Consider the following 18,706-nt stretch of genomic DNA (forward strand, 5'->3'; position numbering starts at 1 on the left):
CAATCGTGCATTTTCCTTTTCCTTAGACTCAAAGAAGCTGTCGGTGAGGGCAATATGACTGCAGCATGCTCGAATGCAAGGTGATTGGATACGGAGTCTGAAATTCCATGACAAGTGAGTGACATGTGCTGCAGACACAGCATGATAGGCTGGAAACAACATCAACAGTGCACGCATGCTGGCAGCGACAACGCTGTCAGCCATGCGTGTCTGACATATCATTTTATTTTCAAGATTGCACCATCTAGAGTTAATGGCGCAGCACACAAAGTGTTTTTATGAAAGCAGAGTACAAATAGTTGCTCTTCAAATTACCCAACAGCATGAAATTACACTTTCTCACCCCACCCTGAACAAAAAAAAAAAATGTTTGGAAAGTGGCAGCATTACAAGATTAGGGCTTAGGACAGCATCATCTATTATCCAGAGAGAGGGAGTAAAGTGAACAGAAAAATAAGTGCTTCAGTAAGTTTTCAAGCCCGTCTAAGCCAAGCCCAAATTAACCACTAACAGTTTGACCTACTTCATACCCAGAGGACCTGCTTTTTTTCATATTTGCTGATGAGGCTAAAGAAAAAAGTTGCATTAAGCATGGGATGGAGGGTGAGGTTTTGCCTAATAAATAAGTGGTAAAAGTGAATAAACAGAGGAGGGCACAGCCTGTTTTGGTGCAGCATGTATAAATAACTTATAATTGGCCTTCTGACCTTTGCTAAAATAGCTATAACTGATGGACCAACTTCCTCCACCATGGCTGATTTCAGGAAATGGGATGATTATAGATGTAAAATTACATAAATGATATTTTTAAATCAAGAAATATTCTTTAAATATGAAAAGGAGAAATATTTCCTCACATGTTGAAACAACAAAAACAAAAAAAAGCCTGTATAAGTTTAACAGTTTAAGGTTAACATTGACGACAGTTTAAATGTTATTGGAATATAATAAAAAAATTAAACAAAGCCACATTTTTTTTTTGGATTATCTCACTCAACAAAGCCTGAAACCCCAACCAATGATAATGGCTCTGACACCATTTGAGCTTTTGAATTTGAAATAAAAAAGATAGCAGAGAAAATATAATGTTGTTTGCTTTACGTTTTTAGATTTTCATTGTGAGAGACAACATTAGTCTAAAGAAAAGGCTCCACATTTTTCTACTCAACAGAGTCTAAATCAAACTATTTTCAGATAATCTAATACAGCTTTTCAAAACAAATTTGCACAAGTTAGTGACATGTTTTCTCATATAAATTAGTCAGTTAACTGTTGAAAATGGGGGAAATTTGTTTATTAATTAATTCAGTGACAGTGTGATAGTGTAGAGTAATCAGTCACTATTAAGGAAAGACCAACAACACAGATTTGTAAATCAGAAACATTTCCAAACTCTTAATGCCACAGACTGCTCAGACGGTTTAGATTCTGAACAGTCTTAGCAGCTCGTTCGAGGATAAAACAAGTTTTTCGTTTTGCTGCCAGTGGCCAATTTACAGATATAAACACCAGGTTTGTGAAGCAAAAAAAAATATTTTATTTAGTTACTATACTGAATCACCATTTGAAGACATTCAATGCACTTGTGATGAGTGAAGCAATAAATGAGCCAAACCAGTGGAGAAAAACTGCAGTGCAATTATTTTCCACTTCAATGCATCCTCACCCGCTATAATGCTTATGTCTAAATATGAGAGCTCCTAAACTTTGAATGCAACACCTTTAGACATTATATAAATGTCCCAATATCTCTGCCAAACATCTACAATGTTGAATAGATTTTTTCTTGCAAACTTAGTCTGCCCCCTGAAGTTGACCTTAACTTTAAAGGGGACATAACATGCAAAATCTATTTTTTAGGCCTTAGATATATTTTGTTCTGTGGTTGGAGTCTGTAGGAGTGCCGAAAAGTTTAATTTAGTCTCTCTAGGTGCCACATAGATATCTTTATATTCTGTTTTGGTTGCATTTTTCAGTCCGTTCAGTTTTCTATGTCATCTGTTATGTATTTCCTTATGTCACAGTATATACTGCTGTAAATACGGTCATGGACGTCCGGCTGATCAAGAGTATAAATTCCATTTGGTTTTTGGGTGTAATAACCCACAAAATTCATTACACCACCCCCCAGCATCGGAACCTCTTTGAAGTGCCTGGTTAAATTAAAATTTTCATGAAAATGTTCCCATATCAGTGGGGAAATTCCTATTTCGCCACTTCAAGGAAGAGTGCCTTTAGCAACCTCTGCCAGTATCAAGAAAGATTTGCTGAAAGACTTCATTTGATTAAGAGGTCAATTCCTTCTGTCTTTGTATATGACGGACACAGCAACGGCGAAAGCTGTAAATAACGTTAAAATGACAACAAACTTTATTTTAGACATGAATTTATTGTGCGTTGATTTGACCTCCTGGCCATTGTGTGGATAGCATTAGCATCGTGCCTTCTGCTTATGTTATTGCCGTGTTCTGCTTTTAGCTCCTTGAAGACAGAACCCTACTGCGTGTTTTGAATGTTATTATTACATAAACAGTTTTACATTGTTTTTGCCGCATTAGTCTTGTTCCTGCACTCGTCGACCTGGAGGGGGCCGGTGTGTGAAATGCCACAACAGCATTTAAAGAAACCGCACCAAAATGAGTTGCTCTCAGATGCTCCTCAGAACAGGGATAAAAGAGGAGCCTGTGGAGCTACAATAACAAGGAATTCAGAAAAATCATTGCAGTTTCACTTTATATAAACCACAACTAAATTATTTAAGTGTGAAAAGGAATAATTTAAAAGCAAGATAAGACATTATATTGGATGTTTTGTGATTAATGGACACAAAGTAATAGTGGAGTAGTTTTACAAATAAAAATCTGTGTGGTAAGCATAAGTCGATACATTGCTAAATCATCTTTCTCTGCAATTACAATCGCAAGGGTTTTAATAGTTATGCATATCTGGAGACTGGAATATTTAACCATTCTTTAAAAATAACTCAAGGTCAGTCAGACTGCATAGAGAGTGTCTGTGAACATTAATTTTCAAGTTTAATTGTAGCTTCAGGATCTCAAATATTTTCACACATGAATATGCTTAGGTTTAAACCATTCAATCAAAGCTATTGCTAAAAGTGTAGGGTACTTGTCCTGCTGAGGGATAGATTTCCTCCACTATCTTTTTTTGCAGCCACTTAAAGTTTTTTTGTTTCCAGGATTCAGAACTCTGAACAGCTTCCCTTCCTTGCTGAAGAAAAGGAACCCCACAGCATGATGCTGCCATCACCTTTTAAAGTGGACGGTTATATCTTGGCAGGTTAGAAGTTATATACTAAACATTGCTGTATGAAAGGTTTCCAGTGTTGTTTTGTAGCCTCTTTTAAGGTTCTTAAAGATTTTCTCACTGACCTGTGTGGTGTGTTGCTTGGTCTTCATAATGCTGGTCTTGTTCAGTAAAGTTCTCCATCAATCCTCTGAGGCCTTCAGATGACAGTAATACTGATACGAAAATACACAAATAGTGAACTATATTCAGTAATTAGGTGTCTTCTGAAGGGAATTGAATCCACAAGGTTTGTCGGGGGTTTTCAGTGAAAAGGGGAGCCGGGTGAATAGAAATGCACAGAGTATTTCTCAGAATTTATTTGAAAAAAAAAAAGTTTAAAGATATATAATTTTCCTTTCACTTTACACTAATGCACTACTTTGTTTTCGTCTATCCCATAAAATCCCAATGAAATAGATGGACCTTTGTGCTTCCCACATAACAAAATACAAAATGATTCAGCCTGTATGAATACTTTTGCAAGGCACTGTATGTGAAGTGTTTGAGATTTTGGTCAAATAAATAAATCAATAATTGCGCTTAAAAATGCTCTATAATAAAAACAGCAGTTTTTAATCTCTGTTAATTAGCTGCAGCAACAGCAGTGCAAAGAGGAGTTGGTGGCTGATCAAGACCAAGCTTGATCAAATATTTATGTTTTCATTTTATCGCTGATGTAATGAAAACATTAATATCTGCTAGTCGGAATCAGTTGAATCCATATAAACAGCCCATCACTTTCATGTGAGAACACGGCCCCTACGGTTTGACTTCAATCAGGGGCATTACTACTGCTCAACAGGTTCCTGTATTTAATATCTTTCTTCTTCATCCAAAACTTGAATGAAAACCTTCTCTGGATCAATTTTTGGTTATGTGAAAATTAGAGAAATGAAAGAGCAATGCAACACTGAAAACTTTGGCTTTAGGTTCAGCAAGCCTCACTAAGCCATTGGTTTCACTTTTCAGTATTTAGCAGGAAAGCCAAAATGCTCAGACATCTCATCAACATAACAGAGCACTCTGTATTCTCTCATGTAGTGTCGGGTTTTGGTTTTGATGACACTGAAGATGCACAGAGCTACACTTTGTATGACATTTATCATAACAGCAGTTCAACTTTGCAAACTTGCATTTGTGGATGACTGATTGCAAAAGATTAGATTCACATACTTTACTGAGTGCTCTGTTATTTGTTAATGGTAGATGCATTTGTGATACAGAAAATAAAATAGCTTTTATAGGGCTCTGCAGAGCATGAAGGAGAAAACAGACATCACAGGAAAGGCCTGCTGTGGCTCGATAAGACGTTTTTTTCACAGATTCTTTCTGCGCTGCATTGAAAGAGAAGGTTCTCGATGTGGATGAGAGTCTGCAGACCAGCAGACAGTAACATCAGGAGGTGGATGAAGATAAAAATGTAACTTACCAAACAGAGCATAGTACAGTTCTGCCTGTGGGTGTTTCTATGTTTACATCCCCATTGTTGCATTTCTTAACTTTTTTCCCATTGCAGTGCTGGGAAACATTCGTTTCCCATCGTGTTTTCTTTTTTTTAAACCACAATGAGAGTTATTTCAGGACACAATCACAGGACATCTTAAAAAATTTAAGGGGAATAAGATGGTTTTGTCTTTCTGTGTGTCATGGCTTACACAAGAAACTCTGGATGTTCTTTTACTGGTTTAAAAGAATGGTCCAGCAGTTTTGAAGTGAGGTTTTGTTAAATGTCACAAGAGGATAATGTTTTCCTTGAAATAGATAATATTCCTGACATTTAGATTTGATAAAAGTTCAAATTAGCTGGTCTTGGAGGATAAAGGTAACAGCTGGTCAAGGAGTTGCCAAGACCAGCACCTTCTACTGTCCTAAAAACAGCACCAGTCCTGGCAGTTAATGGGAATGCTATTTAATGACCCTTTAAACCAATATCATATGTGCTTTGGGCAGTTGTTCACCCAAAAGTAGATGACTGAGTATGCTGAATATGGAGGTGGGAGGTGGTGCAACAGCAGTGGACTTTGTGTGAAACAAATACTATTAACAGAAAATGTCAATTATTTTCGGTCAGAATAACCACCCAATCGAAAGTAGGGCAAGGTAAAAATCATTAAAAGCTTTCACTTCGCTTACATATTACACCGCTTACTTTTACACTATACAACTCTGACTGAAAATGCTTCACATCTTATGTTCTCAGTATATGTTTCACACAGAAAGAACATTGGTGGTGCAACACCTCTCCTCTCCATTTTCTGTTGGCTTCTCTGTAAAAACCACGCAAACAAAACAACAGTTTTAAGACTCACACAGCCACTAACACAAAAACTACTATGACATTTTTGAGATTGGAACTGAAGTCCGCTGGGTCTTGGCCCCTCTGAGATTAGCTGTTAGCTTGAACCTCCTAGTCCAAGTAATCTGAATTTAGGCAAAAGGCTGCTTTCACAGAGGAAGCAGAGCACACTGCTCACCGCTTCAAAACCCATTCTTGTGTATGTGTGGCTCGACGGCAGAGCTGGGCTGCTCTGTACTGTGCCGAACTGAGCGACACGCATAGTATAGCGCTCCATCGAGCGCATCGTCCTGCGCCTTGTGCCCAAGTTCAAATGGTTTTAATATGGCCACAGCACTCCTAGACACCATCTGGGCTCCCTAAATTAGAGACAAGTTGGTACATGTCCACAAAAACCAAGAGGAAGCAGTAGTGTCGCAGCATCTGGAGTTTTTGACATAGTGTGACCTAAACAAAAAAGCTGCAATTTGTATGTTTGTTTCCATATGAAAAAATACTGTTGCTTTTCCGTACAATCACTATACTCTGGTACTGTATCAGTAGGTACCATGAGGTGGTGCATAATGAAACATTTGTCAACAACTGATGCCCACATTAACATATTTGCGGCACTGCTCAGCACTCTTCTCTCTTGGATTTGGCTCCTGTCCTGCAGGAACAGCCAAAATGAAGATGTCAAGATATTTAACTGGAGATGGTCAGATACTGACTGCTTTTGGCCGGTTAACAGAACCTCTAAAAATTAACAGAACCTTTAAAATTTCTGAACTGTACTTTTTTGGGGTATGTCATTAATACTTCAAAATGTTGCAAACAGTTCATTCACATCAGAGTGCCATACATTATTTAAGATGATGTGTATTAGTGAATAAATGATAAAGCCAAGTGTTTAGCTTAGCTTTTTCATCAATTCTTGTTAGACAGCTATGCTAAAGTTTCTGAGATAAATTATATTTACAGAACCATAAGTAGTAAATTATGTAGGAGTTATGGCCTTGACGTTCATACTATTTATAGTAGAGACATAGAGAGGCATCACTGCAAACATTGCTTAAAAATAAAAGGACCTGACACAAACTTTGTTACTTAGTCACTGTGTGGATAATCAATTTTTCATGGCTGGGAAGTCAACAGGGATATAATTCATATAACTTCTGGGCATCCAGTTTTTACTCCAAGATGTAGGAAAAATTGGGTACAAACACATCAGTGACTACACACAAAGACACAAAAGTAAACAATATTTAGTAAAACAAACAGCACCGCAAACCCCGAGAGGAAATGAAGGCTCAGTACTAAATTGTAGGATGTGGTGGTGCTGCTCTCCCTGACGGCAGCCCAATCTGCTGGAACCTATCCCTGTGGAGGGTTTTTATGTGAGCCCTGTGAGCTCGCAAACCCACATAAACACATTCTATTACTGGATTTGTACTCATCAGACCATGGTGCCATTAGGACAAACCCAGGTTGGCTTTCTCACGCCATCTGGAAAGGCAGGCCTCTGTTCAGCTGGTTGTTATGCTTGCCGCCCCGAAGGCTCCCAGAGGCAAACTGCTTTCTTTTTTGGAGTTCTCATGTATCCTGCCATATTAACCAACTTGGTGACAAAGCTGGTGGTTGATCTTTTTAAGATAATTGGATACTTGACTGTTGAATTTGTTTTCCCTGTGACATTTCACAAGGAAAACATACTTTCCCCCCCGGTACATGAGACACCACGGCCTGCGTTCTTCTCAACATAACAAAACACAGAAGTGCCAGAAACTGTGCATAATAGGCCATTTTCTCTCCTCTTTCTCTGTGATAAATATGGACTGAGAGACAGAGCATGAGTGAGATTTAGACCAAGTGTCACAACATTTTCCACTTTAGAACCCCACTAAATGACACAACACATCAGCTATATTGTTGTGTAAATCACAAATGTTGTGACACTTGCAAAATGGAGCCCAGAGACAGAACATTTTCATGAAATTTGCAACACACAAGCTGTGATTTTCAATATGACATCATCCTCTCTGATTTTGTTTTGCCGCTTTTAAGTTATCAAAAGTAGTATCATAGCTGTGAGTCATGCAGAGGCTCAGGAAATGGCTGTACAACAAGCAAATTGTGACAATTATTCGTGACATGGGATGCTGTGATCTGCATGTGACTGCAAGTCAGTTTGCGAAACCTGACCGAGGCTGTTGGGCTTTTGTTACCACAAACCTTGAATAATTTGTTTGAGGAAAAACTGTGAACTACTTTTTCATTGCTGACAACATTAGGCTGTTAGTATGAGCTTCAAGATCAAGTCAGGGTTAATAATGACTGGTTTCAATAAGGAAACATGAAAGACAGGATGGATCTTTAAACTGGGAGGAATGCTCAGAAGGACAGAGGTGGGACCGAGTACAGATTTTACCGTGTAGGGACCAATGAACCTCTGAGAAAGTTTCTTAGTAGAACCTTTAAGGCTGATGTCCCGAGTGGACCACCATACCTGCTGACCCGGGGTGTAAGTGGGTGCAGGAACACGGTGCCAGTTGGCCAGCCTCTGATTTCTAGCACAAGTGTGATTGAGAGCAGCCACCGTCCGCGAATGTGGTGACGTACAGAGGGAAAGGCAATAGTCTGTTCGTCCCTAGGCAAGAGAGGTGGCTGGTAACCCAAAGAGACCTCGAATGGAGATAAACCTGTAGCAGCAGATACATGACTATTGTGTGCATACTTAACTCAGGGCAAATGTGAGGACCAGGAGGAGGGATTGGTTGAACACACACAACAAAGCGTAGCCTCAAGCTCCTGATTCATCCTCTCTACCTGACCGTTGGTTTGGGGATGAAAACCTGAAGTCAAGGCTACCTTGGCCCCTAAAATCGAGCAAAACTCCTTCCAAACTTTAGAAATAAACTGGGGCCCCCGATCCGATAGGATCGCCTTAGCTATCCCGTGTAACCGAAATACATGCTTCACTAGTAGTTTAGCTGTCTCAAGGGAGGATAGTAGCTTGTGTAATGGGATTAGGTGGCAAGCCTTAGAAAATCGATCTATAACAGTAAAAATGGTGGTGAAACCCTTGGAAGGAGGGAGACCGGTGACAAGGTCTATGGCTACGTGAGACCAAGGATGGCCCGGGACAGGAAAAGGCAGTAATAAACCGGCTGGAGGCTGGTTGCTGGAGGCTGGTTGCACAAGTTTGGCAGGTCTGGATGTAAGTCGTAACATCCTCAAAAAGAGAGGGCCACCAGAACGAGCACCTAATAAGAGCCATAGTGCGACTCACACCAGGGTGAAAGGAGAAACTAGCAGAATGGGCCCACTTAATGAGACGAGCTCTTACAGAACTCGGAACATAGATTTTGTTGGGAGGACCCAACCCGGGTCCTGTTTGGTCTCCTGGGCCCGTAGGACTTGCTCTTCTATGTCCCAGGAAAGGGCACCAACAATACAGGAGGGAGGAACAATAGAACTAACTGGGACTTCCTCATCAACAGAGAACTGTCTAGATAAAGCATCTGGCTTTGTGTTCTTAGACCCTGGCCTATAGGAGATAATGAAGTTGAATCTGGTAAAAAATAATGACCAGAGAGACTGTCTGGGATTTAGGCGTTTGGCTTCTTGAAGGTAGGCTAGATTTTTGTGGTCTGTCCAGATCAACACAGGATGAACTGCCCCCTCTAACCAGTGACGCCACTCCTCAAAAGCTAATTTAATAGCTAGAAGCTCCCTATCTCCCACATCATAATTCCGTTCAGCCGGATTTAACCGACGGGAAAAGAAAGCACAGGGATGGGTCCCATCATCTGATTCTGACCTTTGTGAGAGAACAGCCCCTACCCCTGCATCAGATGCGTCAACCTTGACAATGAATTGCTTAGAGGGATCTGGTTGAGAGAGAATGGGTGCATCTGAGAATCTCTGTTTTATTTCTTTGAATGCAGCTTTGGCCTTGGGTGTCCAGCAGAGTGGTCTCTTAGTGGATGTTTGACGTGTGAGAGGAAGAACCACTTGGCTGTAAGTTTTAATGAAGCGGCGGTAGAAGTTAGCAAATCCCAAAAAGCGCTGCAGCTGTTTCCGGGTGGAGGGAACGGGCCATTCCAGCTCCGCTCTTATCTTTTCAGGATCTGACTTCACCTCAAGGATGTAGCCCAAAAAAGAAACTGATGTGGCGTGAAACAAAATTTCTTTTTTCTGCTTTTACAAAGAGACGGTTCTCAAGGAGTCTCTGGATGACCACTTGTATGTGTTGCTTGTGCTCTTCAAGGGTTCTGGAAAAAATTCAAATGTCATCCAGGTACACAAAAACAAACTGATTCAAACAGTCTCTTAAGACGTCATTAATGAGGGACTGGAAAACTGCTGGTGCATTTGTTAGTCCAAAAGGCATGAGCAAATACTCAAAATGACCGATGGGGGTTTTAAAAGCTGTTTTCCACTCATCTCCTTCTCTAATTCTAACCAGGTGGTAGGCGTTTCTAAGATCGAGTTTGGAAAAAATGGTGGCTCCTTGAACTGGCTCAAAAGTTGAGGTTAAGAGTGGTAGAGGGTACTTATTCTTTATGGTTATCTGATTTAATCATCTGTAGTCAAAGCAAGGCCTGAGAGTACCATCCTTCTTAGAGACAAAAAAGAATCCTGCCCCTAGTGGAGAAGTGGATGGACGAATTATTCCAGCAGCCAGAGACTCATTAATATATTCTTCCATACATTTTCTCTCAGGGTTAGAAATGTTATAAATTCTGCTGGAAGGTAATGTGGCTCCAGGAAACAAATTTATAGCACAATCGTAAGGTCTGTGTGGGGGTAATGACAGGGCCTTTGGTTTACTAAATACCTCCTTTAAATCGTGGTAGTGTGTAGGCACACCTGTTAGGTCAGGGGTTTCCTCTACCTTGCCGTTGCTGCTGTGGGTAGGATGCACATGAGCTGACCGTAGACAGGAAGAGTGACATGAAGTGCTCCAGGACTCGACACGAGCCTGAGTCCAATCAAATTGAGGATTGTGTAATTACAACCAAGTGTTGTAACACCTGCTTCTCTACAACTTTATTCCTGACCTACCTGAGGTGTTCCCTGGTCTTCTTGATGCTGTTTGTTCACCAATCTTACCTGACAATCTAGACTGAATACATGTGGACTCTGACTAGTATGTTGGCAATTTCTGAAGACAGTTAGCTGGACTGGATGTTATTTATGGGTAATAGTGTAAAGGGATCTGAACACAAATGCATGCCATATGTTTAATATTGTTTCTTTACAGAAGAAAAGGAAACAGTATACGTTTCTTGCCTATTTTACAATTATGCACTTCTTTGTGTTGGATTATCAGATAAAATCCCAGCAAAATCAACTGAGATTTGTGGTTGTAACATGATAAAATGTAAAACAGGTTTTAAGGGTGTTAATGCTTTTTGCACTGTATGTAACACCTTGTTTTGTATTCAGGAACTGATTTACTATGGGGAATGTAGAATACAGGTATATTGCTAGTTTATGTAAGAATATTCCCTGGGAGAACAAACACAGTCAGAGATGGAGGTGCTCTGCACAGTTTCCATGTGTTCTGTACATCTTTTATCTCCTTGGAATCCAGGAAACACCTCTGCTTCAAAACATGTGGGAAATACAAGTCTTCCTCTTGCATGATGTACCTTGGTCACAATATTTTATCACAAAGCCCGGTGTTCAATTGCAACTAAACCCATTCATCTGTTTTCTGTACCCACTTAATACTGCTATGGGCCATGGAGGAACTAGAGTGCATCTCAGCAGTCACCCAGTGAGAGGTGTGGTCCACCTTGGACAGGTCACCTGTTCATCATCACGGAACCGACACAGAGACAGAACTATGCACCCACATACTCACAGCTAACCAGCTAAACTTACAGGTTTTAAGACTGTGAGAAGATATGGGAGTACTTAGAAAAAAAACAGAGGAATGTCCAGGAAGAACATATAAACTCTCAACTGATTTGAAACAATGTTGCCTTAAATAAAAACCATAGGCCAACCCTGTAGCCAAAACCAAATGAAGAAAATTAATCCTGACATCAAGGGCAATCCAAGGTGTTTCTTTGCTTTTTGAACGTTTGTGTTGCAAATCTGAAACCCTTATTTACAATATAACATGATATCAAGAAACCAATTCAATTCAATTCAGTTCAGTTTTATTTATATAGCACCAATTCACAACACATGTTGTCTCAAGGCACTTCACAACAGTCAGGTACATACATTCCAATTAATCCTAACAATTGAACAGTGCAGTCGGAGTTAGCTTTTTATTCAAATTGGATAAAAAGTTTTTCTATCTAAGGAAACCCAGCAGATTGCATCCAGTCAGTGACTTGCAGCATTCACTCCTCCTGGATGAGCATGCAGAGACAGTGGACTGTCACTGGCGTTGACTTTGCAGCAATCCCTCATACTGAGCATGCATGTAGCGACAGTGGAGAGGAAAAACTCCCTTTTAACAGGAAGAAACCTCCAGCAGAACCAGGCTCAGTGTGAGCGGCCATCTGCCACGACCGACTGGGGGTTTGAGAGAACAGAGCAGAGACACAAAAAGAAGACCGAAGCACTGATCCAGAAGTACTTTCTATGGGAAGCAAAAGTAAATGTTAATGGATGTAGCTCCTTTAGTCGTTTCACCTAGAAAGAATTAACAGATAAACTCTGAGCCAGTTTTCAAGGTTAGAGTCTGAAAGAGAGCACATAGAGTTAGTCACAGTAAAAGCTCAGTCAATTTCCATGTCTAGGAGAAAGAAAGGGTTAAACACTAAAAGACAGGGCTATGTGGATCATCGGTAGAGGGTGAGCATTAAGTTGTTGCCAGCAGAAGCTCGGACGATTCCCCTCTCCAGAAAAGTGTCACAGGCAGACACAGAGCCAGGCCAGGTGTAGCTTCTAGGAAGAGAATAGAGAGAACAAGGTTAAAACCTGAAATAACAGCAAACAATGCAAAATTGGAGAGTAGTGTGAGAATGTAGCGAAGAAGGTGAAAGTGGTCGTTATGTCCTACAGCAGCCTAAGCCTATAGCAGCATAACTACACAGATAGTTTCAGTTCAGATTATTTAGTTAAACGGCGCTTATTTACAACAATGTCGTCTCAAGGCACCTCACAAAGGGTCCCACTGATGGTCATTGTTATACTAAAAACCACAATGATTGGGATACCTCCCTCTGTCAGACTGATTATAACCATTGGAAAAGAGAAGGGGTCATACAGGTAGCAGAAATTGAGTTTATATTATTTCAACTAATAACATGAATAAAAAGAGCATTTTCTGTTCAAGGACATTCTGATTGCATTGTTTCATATTCCAAACAAGTCTCACAGAATTTGCTTTTTACAAAAAGTTATAATACAGTTATGCTAAAAGGACAGCAGGACCAAAAGCTGTTTTGAAGAGATTTCTTTTGTTTGTTTTTATAGCATTTTCTTTCAATTATCTTGAAAACACATTTATTTTATGGGATTTTTAGTATAAGAAAGACCTTTCAAAGCCTATTAAAAGTGGTTAAAAGATAAATAGCAAAGTATTTTTCATGAAGTAGCTGTAAAAGAGAATTTGCACAAGAGGCTGAATGTGATTATGTGTCTGTAAAACGGGGTTTATCTTCTTTTAATGGAACATAACACACACACATACAAATGCATTGTTGCAGTGAAGTTGTGTTTGTTCCATTCTGGGTTTATTATAACCTTTCAGCAACTCAGCACTGGACCTGCATACAGCCATCACTCAAGCCTGATGTGCTGTTGATGGAAGAGACTTACCATCTGCCTTATTGGTGCTATAGGTTTGGTGCTGCAGAAACCTGAACTGAATCTGTCAAAAAGCCTGATGAGGAATGCTGCTACGGCGGTTTGGAAAAATGAAGGATTAGACCGTTTTTCACCACAGACGTTCTGAATTCCCACTGGAGGGGAAGCAGGCAATGATTAATAATGGTTGCATTTCATTTAGAGAACTGTCAGTGTCATTTTAGGGCACTTAATGGAACCAAACCATCATTAATTTCTACCTGTGCGTTCCCAAATGCGATAAGTTAAAATGTCTGCAGTGGAAATGATATATTGATTACCCCTACCATGTGATTAATTAGCATCTCTTTAATGTGAATCCAAAATCTCTATTATAAAACATGTCATGTATGTGATCAACTTGCAGAGAATCGGCTTTTACACAGATCCAAAATCTCTATCACCTCCTGTAAATATAAGAAGCAGCCAATACAGTCTTAGAGAGCTTAAAAGTTTCTAACACTAATATCTGAAAGGGACACTTGACTGTTGCATTTCCAAACACTGGATTGATCTTAGAGTTTGTCTCATAGTTTACAGGATTCAAACTCAGGAGGTCTCCGACAGGACAGGAATGAGCCAATAAAGATTTTCATAACCCTCAAACATACAAAACATAGCCCTGCAGCTGGCGCCTGTAAGCGTCAAGCTAAGCATTGAGGCCCACAGCACATTTTCAGAAGGAGCTGTTTCCTCTTCTGTCTGTCAGTCATTCTTTGCACAGTTGCAGTGTAACATGCAGGCTTTGTTTAGCTTAACTTGACTCATACTTCTGGCAACTACAATCACAAAACCAACAGAATCTCAACACAATCAGTGGTTTGGAACTGCAAAGGCATAAAGGAAAATTAGGAAAATAATTAAAGGAATGTTTCTCTAGAAACGAAACACTGAAACTAAATTTTACCAAGAGCTATAGCTAGTGGGGCTGTCAGTACTCCTGAGATGTTTTTATTTTTATAGATTTTGGACTACCGTCTTTTACTCAATTCATTTAGTTAGATTTTAGAGTTTCACTGTTTCCTATTCACACTTTGCCAAATGATCCTTGCTTCCAGCTTGATATTAGTTCTGTTCAAATGAAGTACAGCTCGATAAATCTGAATTCCAGGACACGTTCGCAACACCTGGGAATTCTTTTTGAACAAGGCACAGTTTTTCAAACTCAGATGAGTTTTCCCCAGTGAACTGTGGTAGCGGGGAGAGTGCAATGTTTTCAGCCAAGTATGGGTTCAGGTAGGGTTGTGATCATCTGGGGAGTTGCTGGCATCGAGGTAAAATGATTGGTCTTCACAAAAAAAGGCAGAGAGAACCTGGAAGTCATCACTTGGGGGTTCATTAAAAATATTCCTCTTCTGGGAATGAACAGGAGAACAGCATTCGGGCTGCAAGATGGCAAAGACATTTTTGCACTGAAGTACATTATTGGGTGCAAGCTCCTGGGATTTCTTCATCAATAGGGATTTATTGTTGTGTATTGCGGTAGCTCGGAGGTTCTGGAATATTTGGGCTTCAGCAGCCAGGTTTTGTTGACTAAGGTCAGTCCCCTAAAACAATATGACTCCACTTGCAGTGATTTATATTTAGTGTGAATGATCATAAAGCAAATATGGGCTACTATTTGCACTGTGGATCAGCTGGATCTATTTAAATCTGTGTGTTTTCTCTGGGGTCTTCATTTTTCATGTGCAGCAGGAAAACATTTCTGTTGGGTTCATTAGTGATTATGACTTCAATATTTGACGAAATTTAACAAGCATATCTATATGTTTTGGCTTTCCGTCCAAGGATACCCACTCCCCAACCCTGACCTGACTGACAAGAAAAAATATTTATATTTGCATGTGTTTTTTGTTTGAGTTAACCGGATTCAGAAAGTTTTGATTTAGTCTTCATTTGCAGCAGTTATGTCGTGCAAGTTTAACCATTACCAAATATGATTAGTTTATGTTTAAAAATTTGTATTGCAAAATATTGCATTTCTGTGATAGTATGTCATTTACATTCATATTTATATATGCATGTATTTATATATTACAGTTGGAGCATGTGGCAGGCTCTCAGTTAGTATGGTTATCTTAACTGATGAAACCACCTTAATACACAGCACTCCACAATAAATAGCAACCCTGTACAGTATTAGCTTCCTATTAGTATTCCTTTTAGTATTTTATTAAAATACACAGAATATGAATTCATCCCCACAAAGTTTTTATTTTATTTTAATTGACATTGAAATTACAGTGTGACATTATCAAACCTTCACAGTAACCAATATAACCAAGAACCTGGATTCATGCAACAAAAATGTCATTCTTCTTGTGAAACATAAGCGGCCCATTTATCTACGTTTTAAACGTAATTGAAAGTGTTAGTTATGCCTCATACAGAAGTCACAGGGTAATATAAGAATTTAACTAACAACAGTTCATGAGCACAATATCAACCAAACTGTCATTGTCGAGTTCCCTAAGAACTACTGTTATGCCGGTGCGTACAGTCAGAGTAGCTCAGAGCAGTAAACATACAGGACTCTACATACTGTAAATGTGGTATTATTCCTTTTCCTACAGCCCACCACCTGTTCTTTTGTTTACATGCCAGACTCCTCACAGACTAAAAAAAACAACCTTCAGAGACAGAAATGCTTGTTCAACACCCGACATGATTCTCTGGTTAGCACCTGCTGAAAATCTGATTATTGCACCAAAGAGACAATGAAAACAAATAAAACCAAACAAATACTTATTTACATAATTAATGAAGTGCACCAAGAGTGCTTTGCTATTCCATGTAGACAGAGATAAGCTCGTTGTTGACTTGTTTAATACAGTGAAAACTGTGTACTCAGTTCTTGCTTCATGTGTTATTTTAAGAAATCCTATTGACCCTGTTTTTTTTGTTTTTTTTTCCAGAACTTCTTCTGAATTCAGGCTTCATCTTCACCAGCGCGTCTAACACCTTCGCCTTCACTTTCTCCTACAGAATCCAGTATCTCACCTGCCACGCTCGTGTGGCTTTTGGCACTGAACAGTTGGGCTGTGATTTTCTGGCAGGCAAGCATCAACACATCTCCATCTTTAGTTTTCTGACAGCTGAGCGTCAGGAACAGTGTGTTGCAGAGCACCCTGTGGGAAAACAGTACCAGCACAAATCTGAGGAGGCCCCAACCCTGCAGCTCTCCTTGGAAAGGCTCTCCTCCTCTCCTCTGCAGGTAGTCAATCTCAAACATTGTGAATACTTAGTATTAAAGGAAAGATCCCTGCACTTCTCTGTGACATGTCAATAAGAATTGCATCCTTACAGAATAGGATGCCTGAATAGTTCTGACAGGGAAAATAAAACCTCACATTATCATATTATTCACACCTCTATACTATGTCACCTTCAAGTTATGGGTAGAAGAATTATTAAGCATCACTGATGCTCTGTATCTTGCAGGATAGGAGCACAGTTTGAATATTTCCATCATAACTAATCTTGCTAAACCATACATACACTTTTCTTTCCTAGTTGTAAGGCTTTATGTATCAGGACATAATCATCACATTCAATTTTATATGCAATGTTTATGTTAAAAAAAACAACTAATTAAAAATAAAACTGTTATTTTTTAGTACTGAGTTGGTAAAGTAGATGTTTGTTTGTAGAAAGGATACATTTCCAGTCGTTTAGACTCAACTTTCTAAAGCTACAGTCATAGTTAAATGAAAGTACACCCATTTCAAATTCCAGGGTTGTGCTTTTTTCTGAATTTTGGAGTTTACTTTTGTGTGGTTTTCTACACGAAGTTAGATTTCAATAACTTTCGAACCTGGTAAAGAGAGAATAATTTGTCTAAAACCCCTAGAATTATTGGTGGGTGTACATACATTTCACCACAACTTAAAAGTTAAAGTTAAAATATTTTCTGAAGGTCACATATCATATTGCTCTGCCATTTTATGATTAGCCTATTGACCATCCAGGTTGTTTACTAAAACAGTGTTAGACTTTATTTTTTTTAAACAAAACTCACCACTGTTTGTATTCATATAATTTAAAAAAAATATTAAATAAATACAAATTATCTCTGAGCTGACAAACATTAGGCTAAAACTAGTTGTTTCAACAGTGAACTAAGAGATCTGTGAAACAGAAATATATCCATCTATACTCACACTCAGTCCCACAATTGGTTATAATTTACCAATTAACCTAATGCATGTTTTTTCAGCTGTGGGAAGGAAGCGAAGCATCTGGAACATGCATGGGGGCAAATGGACAATCCAACCAAAGTCCTGATTTGCTGCAAAGAGCTGCCTGGTTTTGCTGGTTTTAACTAAAAGCTGTCCTTGTATGCTAAGCCTACACTGTATGAATCAGTGGCAGTAAATTAAAGAAAAAGCATGCAACAGTAGAATCATTTGACAGGTTTGTTATTGCAATTTGGAAGATCAATGATTACCAAGATGCCTTAGTAAATAACAAGAGGAACGAAAAAATATATATATTTTCAGCTGTTACAGCATCAGTTACAGAGTGATTTCTTGGAATGCACAATCAGTTCAGGGAGAGAGTCTCAAATAGATCTTTTTCTGGCATGCATGACTTATCACACCATGCAGCTGCGGAGTTTTTCACTCACCCGTCACAATGCACAAGGCTAAAAAAGTATGTTTCGGCTGCAGGAAAGTTTTATGAGTAAAGTCCAAACCTAGCCTTTATATTGTTACAACATGGATGTGCATCTCAATAAATAAGATGATTATGACTTACATGAAATCCCCAAATTTTGTTCCTCAGACAATTAAAATATTGCGTAAGACTATTACATTAAGCAATTTGTAGTACAACAAAGTGAGCCAGCTAAAAGGTTTGTCCATGTACTGTACAATATATGCACTCAGTTCTTAGCCAGGGCTCCTTTTGCATGGAGGGGGAGATCCAGGTGGTTTTAACCAAGGTGGGAGCAGTTAGGTTCTGGGCAACCTCAATTTCAAGAAAGGAGGTATAAAGATCTTTGGGCTCTGCTCATTTTTATATAAAGTTCATAAGGTGCTACAGCGCCATTGCTGCACCTTTGCATACTTTAGCCTCTCCAACTTTTAGGTTTCTGGGGTCTCCTCAAGCTGATCAGAAGCTAAAGAACAGTTTCACTTCTGCCCCTGACCACTCAGTTTCTGGAGTGGGAGCTGTCCTTTAGCAGGCCTCGTAGTGGGATAGTCACATTTACCCCTTTGCCTTCCTCTCACAAACACACTTTAACGACAGTCTTCAACTTACAAGACAGCTTCGAATCGACATAGGCCTCCACCCTCTGCCTAT

The 18,706-nt window shown here is 39.4% G+C and overlaps 1 long non-coding RNA gene across 3 annotated transcripts in view; it reads left to right on the forward strand.

The window, feature by feature from the left end:
- Nucleotides 1–16,367: 16,367 nt before the first annotated feature.
- LOC124860850 overlaps nt 16,368–18,706 on the forward strand; it is a 110,095-nt gene continuing 107,756 nt past the window's right edge. For all 3 annotated transcript variants that reach the window (XR_007036460.1, XR_007036461.1, XR_007036462.1), the window contains exon 1: nt 16,368–16,613. This is a non-coding gene — a long non-coding RNA (uncharacterized LOC124860850). The remainder of the gene's footprint in view (nt 16,614–18,706) is intronic.

The sequence above is a fragment of the Girardinichthys multiradiatus genome, chromosome 23 (assembly GCF_021462225.1).
Source record: "Girardinichthys multiradiatus isolate DD_20200921_A chromosome 23, DD_fGirMul_XY1, whole genome shotgun sequence".
Taxonomy (NCBI): domain Eukaryota; kingdom Metazoa; phylum Chordata; class Actinopteri; order Cyprinodontiformes; family Goodeidae; genus Girardinichthys; species Girardinichthys multiradiatus.